The sequence below is a fragment of the Thermobia domestica genome, chromosome 18, assembly GCF_964235325.1.
Source record: "Thermobia domestica chromosome 18, izTheDome1.hap1.1, whole genome shotgun sequence".
NCBI classification, from domain to species: Eukaryota; Metazoa; Arthropoda; class Insecta; order Zygentoma; family Lepismatidae; genus Thermobia; species Thermobia domestica.
This window is the reverse complement of record NC_137471.1, coordinates 143748914-143759737: the sequence shown is the minus strand read 5'-3', so window position 1 is coordinate 143759737 and position 10824 is coordinate 143748914.

Below are 10824 nucleotides of genomic sequence, written 5' to 3'. Positions count from 1 at the left end.
TCATATCCACAAGTGCAAGAATGCTTTCGTTGAACGTGACTAAGTTATACAGATCTATATATGCGGAACACGAATATTTCCAAAAAATAGCATGAATATGAACGATAATCATGCCATATTTCTACATTATTTTGTAGCGTGAAAAACTGATATTAAAATGATATAACAAACAGGCATAAGCATTTTTTTCTAGCATGCCAACACATCAAACGTAAATCATTAAATTTTGAGGATTACAAATTATCACCTTACGTGTCGTTATATTCCTATTCGTCTTCACGTTCGAGCGACGAAAGAAGAAATTGTAGTGATAGTGACAAAAATCGAATTCGAGATTTCAATGAATTCAAGTTTTACGCCCACACATATCGAAAATGTGATTTTGATGACTGTCCATCTGTTCGTCTGTCGATTCGTCACGCTTTTACATGCATTCAATAGAGACCATATTGTTCGACGTATCTGGACCGAATTCTAGATATGAACTTTTTAAAAAACTTTATCGTTTCGAATTCTATATCCTCCGACACCTAAAAATAAGGGTAATTTACTGAAGGATGAAAATTTAAAATAATTAAATTGTCTCAAAAACAGCTGTAAAGATTTTGCTTATTTTTTACAAATATATATTTTATTAATAACCCTTCACTGTAGTATGAATCAATGCTCTGAAAAAATACACAAGGTGTAATTTACTGTATGGGTTGCGTTTTTCCGAACAATTTTCTCAATTACATTTCATAAATAGTTGTATCATTAATAACCTAACAATATGACACAACTCGTTCGTCCTGTAAACATTCAGAAGGGGTAGTTTACTCTTCTCCGACGATTTTCCCATTAACGCCTGACGCAATTTTGTTCATATTTCATAAATAAATGTTACATAAATAACCTAACGATGTGGTATAATTCCATCATCCTAAAAAGCTAGAAGTGGTATATTACTTTTCGGAGTAAGTTTTACCCTACGATTTTGTCGAGAATGACTCAGGCATTTTGTTCGTATTTCATAAAGAGCATAACTCGTTTGTCCTGAAAAGATATACAAGGGATATTTTATTCTTGGGGATGACTTTGTTGACGATTTTCTCAGAAAGTACTCAGACACTTTTGCTCATAGTTCACATACAATTATTTCCTTAATAATTCTAATATATGACATCAGTTATTTCTAATAGAAATATGACCAATGGGTACTTTACTTTTGGACGTAAGTTGCTTCGAACAAAGTTTTCCAAAATACATTATTTTATTAGCATTTCCCAAATAAATGTTTCAGTAATAGCTGCAGCCTAACACGAGTCAGTTTAAGAAATTCGAGCGAGAAAATTCAGTGCATTTCATCCGTATCCATTCTTAAATATATTTGTAAATCACAATTTTCTTAACAAAACCGAAACATGTTTTTAAATGTGCCTCTTTGTGGCCAAATGGTTCAATGCATTGGTTCTGGATTTGATTCCCGGTGCGAGCTAGTGTATTTTTATCCAACTATAAGGTATAGGTAATAAGCAGGCGCAAAGAGAAAATTGTTTGAACAAGCCTAACCAAGTTAATGAATAATACAAAGAAATAATACAATATTACGAAGTTATAGAAGAAACGTTCTTAATAGTAGATATTTGCGTATGAAATGTCCAAGCTGTGACTGTCAACTCCAAAGGTAAGAAAGTAAAACATCCAATACCAGGTTAATCAGTGGTCTCTAGGTAAAGCTATCCTACTAGGAAGTGATTGAGATACCAAAAAATGTTGTAATCGCTGGGAGACATGTTAGGAGAATACAGTGAGTGAGAGAGTTTAATGCTGCAATTCATGAATAGTCTACACCTTCGTTGAGTATTAAAGTGCGTAGGCCTATGTAGGTTTGCATTGAAATGAGCATTAATACACAATATCTGTTGAACATTACGGGGAGCTTGCAAACAGGTTTGCAGTGCATTTCGCGGGGTTCTATATTGTAACGATCCTAGGGAACTCCTGAGCCTTCCTCACTGTACACTATAATTTAAATTTGTGCTTAATTAAAACTCTATTTGTTTAAATTTAACACTGTTAGCCGTTATCACCTGCACACTATGAGCAACAATCCGCCAATAATTCTTTATTTTTGCCCTCTGTTTTAGCGTCATAAATGCCTTTGTTCATAAATTTCTTTGTCTATGGTTTTGCATATACGTAGCGTGGACATTAAATTTTGACTTCTACGCCATATGCATCTAATTACAAACACCTATAACACGAACACAACAAACTTGGAATATATAGTTCGTGTATGGAAAATCATATACGAGGTGCTGCACGGGAGAACCGTGTGCAAACATATGGCAGTCAACTTCCTAAGAAATTAATATTAATATTATTAATAATAATAATAATAATAATAATAATAATAATAATAATAATAATAATAATAATAATAATAATACAGAAAACGAAACAGTTATTTACATAATTTATTTATTTAAGCATGGAAGTGCAATGGACTTAAGTTATTTCTCTCTCTCTCTTTTTGAAGGCAACAACCCTTAGGGTGCCAAGACGTAGAAAAGGACTTGTGGCACTCACGACTATAGGGTGGTGTGGTTGGCACATCGTTTTTTTTTTGTTGTTAGTTCCAGCTTTCTAGACCGGATGCAGTTATACCCGGTAGAAAATACAAGAAAATATATCTTTCTATTACTATTAAATAAATAATTACACTCATTCCCTCAATGTGATACTTGTTTGTTTAACTGTATACAGACAGCTGATCCGTGGAAAAATCCTTGATAATAATAAATAAAATAAACTCGACAAATATTCTTGTAAATAATAAGTAAAAGTTTGCGTCACACTGTTCAGTTTGCTGGGCACGCCAGTGTGCCGTGTTATCCGGTAATGGCACACTGGAATATAGGGTATGGCTTTCTATTTTTTTCCCAATTATTTTAACTGCTTCAATTGAAATGAATCTACAATTATAAAAGAGTGAATTGTCTTCACCCTTCGATTTAGCAATAAGATCCGCTAGAATTGTATATATAAAAAATAATAATACTCAGAATTTTATAGAGCAGTTTGTTTTATTCGAAATGACATACTTCCTGCAATTGTTTGGATTAGAATTATTTGAAATCAAATCTTTAAGTTTTACGACCCACGGTTATACCGGCTAAGCTAAAGAAGACGGTAATGATGAGAAATGAATGAAATGGTGGAATGAAGAAAGTGGGAGAAAACGGGAGAACCCCCAGAAAACCTATGCACATGGTGTTTGTCAATCACAAAGTTCACTCGGTGCGAGCTGGGATCGAACCAAGGATCCCATGCACCAAAGATGAACACTTTATCAGTGAGCCAACGCGAACCCTCTGAAATTATTTATAGGAGAGAGTGACTACTTTATAAAAACTTGGTATCGAACACATTTGTTTAAAAATACCAGGTTTTTGTGAAATATTGCTTAATATTCAGGAAAACTTAAGTCAATAATAAAACAATAAAATAATAATAATAATAATAATAATAATAATAATAATAATAATAATAATAATAATAATAATAATAATAATAATAATAATAATAATAATCTTAAAAACTCTCTGGACCTAGTGAATTGGTACAATTCCACGAACTAAAAAGAATTTGTTTACTTCTCATGTAAATGTAGAAGGACTTAATCCCTGTTGCTTTCAATATATGAAGAAAGTGTCCAACTGTCAAATGATATGCAACATAAAATGCCCTATGCAACATAGTGTAGTATAGAGTCATCGTTTCTAGGAAACACTTTTGTTTTAGCAAGAAAGGAAGAAAATAGAAACTGCTCAGTTTTAACCTAGTAGAAAGTTTGCAGATTTAAGGGAAAATGCACAGAGTTGTTAGATATTAAATGTAGTTCGGATTAATGGAGTAAGACACCGTAGTTTATTGATTGAAATATACTTGGAGTGATCAAGCCATTACCTATGGAAATATCGAAAGAGATACGTTAATGGTGTTAGTTGCAAACTGTTATACAAATGAAAAATTTAAGGAAATCTCTAAAATTCTGAAATCACTGATCCAAATTGACTGACTGTTAAGTAAAACTGGTAAATCTGACTAAAGCAAAAAAAAAAAAAATATTAATGACCTGTGTTACAATTTCAGACATATCATTCTCATATCAAAACTGCGATAGAAGTAAATTATGAATAAAGGGAAATTTACAGTTCTGGAATACCAACAAATGATTTTGCTAGATGTAAATTTTGGGAAAACTTTTTATAAGTCTTTAGATTATTGATTTGTTTGTTTATTAGCTTCCCCATGTCGTAAACGTCGCCAACACCTAGTGGCCCACTTGCCGGTAAATGGCGATCGTCGATATAGCGATGCGTCGAAGGATTGTCACTTGTGTGCTAGTGGCAGGGATTCGTTGAGTCGAAACAGATATCTAGAATCGGGGGGGGGGGGTAATGAAGTTACCGCCGCGTAACAGCAAGTACTTCATTTTGATCCGCGCTCCTCTGATTTGCCACGGAGAATCGCAAAAGGACCAACACGAACTATCGCCAGTCATGTGCATGCGGTTATTATTATAAATTATTTTTCCTTGACGATTTTTTATTATAAGGACAATACTTAAGCTCCGGGGGTCAAGAGTAACTCCTGCCTGTACATCATGAAGTGAAAAATCTTGAGGAAAGTGCGTATAATTGTATAAATTTAGGTGGCAACTGTCGCCGATCACTAGTAAGTGAATATGGGAAAACTATGAAAAAAGTAAATAGACTCTTGCCATTTTGTTATAAACTTACATGGCGAGTGCATTTGATCTGATTCTAAATAGTTATCGTCAAATGTACACGGTTAAATGTGCACTCTGATTAGAAATATTAAAAAGACGTCAACGATTTATCACTCTACAAGCTGTGTCCTCATAATCGCCTCCGTAGCGAGTTCGGAAGTATACGCAACTAGTAACTCTAAGGTTGGTGGTTTGCGCCCAGCTCAGGGCACTTTTGTTTACTTCTTTTAAAAATGTTTTTAGACTCACCTTAATGAAAACAAATTACGCATATAGGCGATTTAACGTATTTCTAGGGGAATAATTTTGTTGTTTGTTGGCGTTGCGTCGCTTCTCTGCCGCTGGTGATATAATATTCAAGACGGAAGTGGGACCATCGCCGATCGTCCCTGCGGGACCGCCAATTTTTGGGGACATATCGCTAGTTGCCTAACGGTGGTCCACCGACGCTTACGGCATGGGGTTGTCCCCTCAGAAGTGAGGCAGATTGTAATCGACCAAGAGTGTTTTGCAAAAATGGGGAACATCTTCCGACTTCGACTTCTGAATAATACGTTTAGGATCAAGTCGAATTAAGGCTGCCCCACGGGAAGGTAGAAAAAGTGAGGCAATCATTCGAAGCACTACACTCGACACCCCCTCCGTTTCATTCAAGACTTAGACTCTTCAGGAAAAGTAACAAGTTTATTACTTGTAATTTATTCTTGGAGTCAAAGTATTTTGCAATAAACCATCGTTTTGTAAGATATTTTTACTATCGTATATTATTACTTTCGAAAATTGTACTCATATATAATTTCCCATCATGGATTTGAAAAAATCAAAGTTCGAACAAAGAAAGATCTCCGATCCACATGTCTCTTCATGTTTGATATGGAAGTCTCATCTTCATTATTGGCCCTTAATTTATTTGTCCTAGGCAACGCGACTCGACGGAATGGCTCTAACAGTAAGTGAAAACATTCATTTAGATGGTGAAGTAATCAGGAAATTGCTGCTATTATTTCACGAAACACAAAAGATCTTGAGGAGAAAATAAAAACAATTTTGCTTACCAGGGGAGGAAGTAAATCATCTGCTTACGTTTGCTTAACTAGAAAGAAGGCAAGGGCGCCGATCCTGGGGGCCGGGGCGGCTCCCCAAAGCACATGTGGGCCTCCTTTGTATTTATGAATGTACAATATTTGGCATAATTTGAGTGCAATTTGTCTTAAAATCCTCATATATATATTTTCTACATTTGAGTGCCTCCCCCCCCAAAAAAAAATTACAGATAAATCGGCGCCCTTAAAAGAAGGTCTAGTGAAATGAATGGAAATGTGATAACGTAATACTTGAACAACTCTATCTAATGGAGGAAAGTAAATTAATATTCAACACTTCTTTCAATTTTAAGCATTTCAAAGATCCTCGTAATTTAGTAGCATCGCGGATTTGCATTTTTGAAATATGGGAACTCTATCTATACCTTAACGTGGGAATCGGTTTCGGACCATGCACTTAAACCACTTTGCCACAAGAAGCATATAGTAGTTTTTCTTTCGATTTCCTTAGAAATATTGCGAATGGTATGACTTTTAAAACTATAAAAAAGAATACACATCGACACAATAAGATGATAATCTGATACCTAGGAAATATATTGAATTGTTTTTAATTTGTTCTCACGCTATCAAAACAGTACTTATGCTTTTTTATTCCAGCCCTTTAATATAAGCATTTCACACTATTGTCTGTTCTAGGACAATACAATTCTAGTTCATGTATATGCTAGCTTTGGAACTACAGTAGAGTTTTGCATATCCGACATAAACAGGCAGACAGAACGCCGGATAATCTGAATATGTTAAGGAGAGAGCAATTAAAAGTAAAACTTATGATATAATTTTACATATTACGCATCTGATAATCATCTTTTATAACAAATAACTGCACTGCACTGAATCAGGGACGTATCCAGTGTGAGGGCCGTCCCCCTCCGAAACTCAAGCACATTTTCAACAAACTTGCTTTTACCCTTTTGAGGTTCTTTTATATCAGTTTACTTGGAGTCAATGTCCAAACTTTGGGGAATGTGCTGTTGTCTTCTTATAATTCTAAGAATATACCATAATGCCATTATACCAGGTGGAATTAAAGAACAGTTTTAAATAGAATTAACATTTCGTTTCCGTTTTGTTTTAACTTTAATATATTAGAACGATACACTCAATGTCTTCTTGCTATTTTTGTTATGTGATATACGTAGCAGACAGTTTTCTTTAGTTACATTTCTCTCGAAATTGTTTCATTTTGTTAGTGCTATATTGCAGTTTCCAAAGTAAACCGGCTTATAAATGAAAAGTAGGAAAAAGTTTAAGAGAAATACAGAACTGTTGCATTATTATTATTATTATTATTATTATTATTATTATTATTATTATTATTATTATTATTATTATTATTATTATTATTATTGATATTTTTTAAAACATTAGAATTACGCGCTTACGAGGATTCGTGTTGGGCCCCCTCCGAATAGAAAACCTGGATATCTGTCTACTGAATGATAGACATACGAGTCAAAGTGTAGACGGGCGCGCTAGCCGATAGACTCCAGAGCATGAAAAATAGATTAAGACCACAACTTGCAGTTCTTCTTGCCGATTGGTGCTATCTGCAATGATATGTTGGATCATACGGTATGTGGAACAAAGAAAGGTCAGATAAGCGAGACCATGGTGTATTGGATTTCACGCACGTAAATCTGTAAAATGTTTGTATAAATAATTATCTTTCACTCCCTAGCTAAATTTGTGGGTATGATCACACACCTTGACTTATAAAGTATAGTCTTGTAAAGAAAAAATATTTTTAGCTAAAAGCTAAAGAGAAGCCAACTTCAATAATTTACTTAGGTTTTTTTTTAATAATGGCAAACTAGTCCATTTCATCACAATAAATCACGTTTGGTACCAAGATGTCTTCTTCTGTCCGTATATATCCTTCAAGCTATACAACAGCATGAACTGAAAACAATAGTTATTACCAATAGGGCCTAGTACTCTAGTACTGGATAAATACGTCATTACAGCAAAATATCAATAAGATATGTCCTTATTATATTGCTTCGGTTCTTATTAACAGGAAAATTATAATTTGTAAGAAAAAAAAAGTTTGGGATGGGATGAGATTCGATCTAGTGTCAAAACTGTGTATGGGAGTACTAATCCACCACGCTACCCACCTAACCACGGAAACTACTTTTTGCTTAGTCTTTTTCTTAACAAGTAATGCTAATATCCATAGCGCATGTCAGTTCTAACCTCAAGACAGGAGATTTCCTCTTTATTTCTATATTTCCGTACGACATCTTGGTTACAGAAGCTAATTTATATTTGGCAGACAATCTACACACTAGGTTTTAAACAATAAATGCAACATTTTACTCCACTATCCAGTTCCTTGATCCAGCTCCTCAACTTCCCTACTGAATTCCTTCCGCAATCGTGCTCTGCTACTGAAAAAATCCCTCGAAATCATGATTGCCAGTATACACAAAACCGAGCATAACTTTTTTTGCTTATATTTTTATTATTTTATTGTATTTTTTTTTTTTGGAAATATCTGCTTAGATGGATTGCTTTCTATTATCTCTACATACTAATAACTGAATTTTATCCATAAACGTAAGGAAAATAGAATAAATGCGAAAAATCGTGAGTTACAGTATACGCGCAATTTTTATTGCACATGGGAGTACCTATGGACGTCCGTAGGTTCATACTTAGATTTTAAAAAGTTTTTATGTCTCTTTACAGATGCCACGTAGCAAGGAAAAGAAGAAAAGAAAACAAACGTCCAACGAAATTATATCTAGTGCTGTGATGGACGTAATAAAGAACAAGATTAGTATCCGTGAATCGGCCAAGAAATTTGATATTTCAAAAAGTTGTTTAGCTTTCCATGTTGCTGAACTTAAGAAATCCTCAGCGAAAACATATGCTTTTTCACCACGTTATGATAATCATACGGTGTTTAGTGATAAACAAGAAGCTATACTAGTTTACTACATAAAGCAGTGTGCTTTTATGTAGTATGGACTTACACTAAAAGACATTAAGAAATTTGCGTATCTCTTTGCGAAGGAGAACAAAATTCATTATCCTTCTACTTGGGACAGGGATCAAACAGCTGGTGAAGGATGGGTAAAGTGGTTCAGGGCTCGTCATGCGGCTGATATCTCACTTCGAACACCTGAAGCTACCAGTCTTTCAAGAGTTACAACCTTTAATAAAGAAAATGTGTTCAAATTCTTTGAAAATTATATGTGTAATGGAACGCTATCATTTCGATCCCTCAAAATGTTGGAACATAGAAGAACGTGGTATATCAACTGTTCATGTTCCGCCGAAAGTTCTCGCTCCAAAAGGTGTAAAGACTATCGGAGGAATGACGTCGGGAGAAAGAGGGGGGGGAATTTAACAATGATTGCAGCTGTAAGTGCAATAGGGTATTTCCAAGAGTACATTTCAAATCCCACATGCTGAAAGGTGCTTCCCCTGGTTCTATTGGTGATGCAACACAGTCAGGATGGTCCATTGAAGAATTTTTTTTTTTTTTAACTTTTTGAATCACTTCATAAGCCATACAAAACCATCACCAGAAGATCCTGTACTTGTACTACTCGACAATCACGAAAGTCGCATGTCTTTCAAGACAATCTGTCGTGCTAAAGAGACGGGAGTGGTTAAAGGTAACCTTCCATCCTCATTGTTCACACAAGCTCCAGCCTCTAGATAGGACAGTTTTCGGTCCTTTTAAATCGTACTATAATATAGCAGTAGCAGATTGGATGTCAGCAAATAGTGGGTCAAATCTAGATGATAAAACATCAGGTAGGCCAGTATCCATATATGAAGTAGCTGAGTTCGCGGAAAAGGCATACCCATTAGCGTTTACTCCATCAAAATATAACGAGTGGTTTCCAAGTGACGGGACTTCATCCACTTAGTCGGGACATTTTTCTGGATCACGAATTGTTACCTTCGTCAGTGACTGATCTCCCAGAACCATCAACGAATCTCACAGAGCCTACAGAAGGTGCTGAGTTTTCGACTGTTTCAGGTTCAGTCTCTGGATTTCCAGATTTCTCTACATCGAATATTGTCACAAATCCAATACCTTCCGGAACCATTGAAAAGCACCCCGTTGTCACGCCGGAACAGATACGTCCTTTCCCGAAGGCTGGAATTCGTAAAACTGTAGGGGCTGTTAAACGTAGCAAAGGAAGATCACGAATTTTAATAGATACGCCCGAGAAAATGGAAATTGAAAAAATGAAAAGGAAGAGGAAAGGTAAGCAACAGGGATATAGAAGTTGTAAATCCATGCCGAAAAGAATGAAGTCAAATCTTAAAGTACTACTTGATAACAGCTCTTCAGAAGAGGGAAACCTTAAAGATTTACTTCAACTGTATGAAGAAAGTAGTGAAGGAGAACTTGTTGATCTATTAAAAGAACATCAAGACTTAGCCAAGGCCTAGAGGGTGGTTTCAATCCACAAGAACTTAAACCTGGCGATTATATCCTAGTTGAAGTGACAGGCAAAAACATTCGAAGCATTTTGTGGCTAGAATAAGAGAAAAATCGGGAGATGGTTTATGTGCAGTGGAGTATCTTAAAAAGTGTTCAAGCGACGATTCACCAAAATTCAGAATTGAGAAAGACCCCAGCATTTATGATATCTTAGGTGAAATAATATTGAGGCTACCTAATCCTAATATCGTAGGTGGTTCGGAAAGGCAATTAAAGCAAGTGTCTTTTCCAATCTCATTTATGGGATACAACCTTGGTTGAGTCATTCTATAGAAGATACGAAATCTAAAAGTAGACCTAAAAATGTTTTGTTCATTTTCCCGACTTAGTGTATAACGTTTTCTTATTTAGATAATCAGTTTCTCTTTGTTTACCATAACATTTTGTCATATTTTAAGACTCGTTGTTATAGGCTTGTATTTCCAATTATATGAACCAACCTTCTTACATATCTAGACAACCTTGTTTTT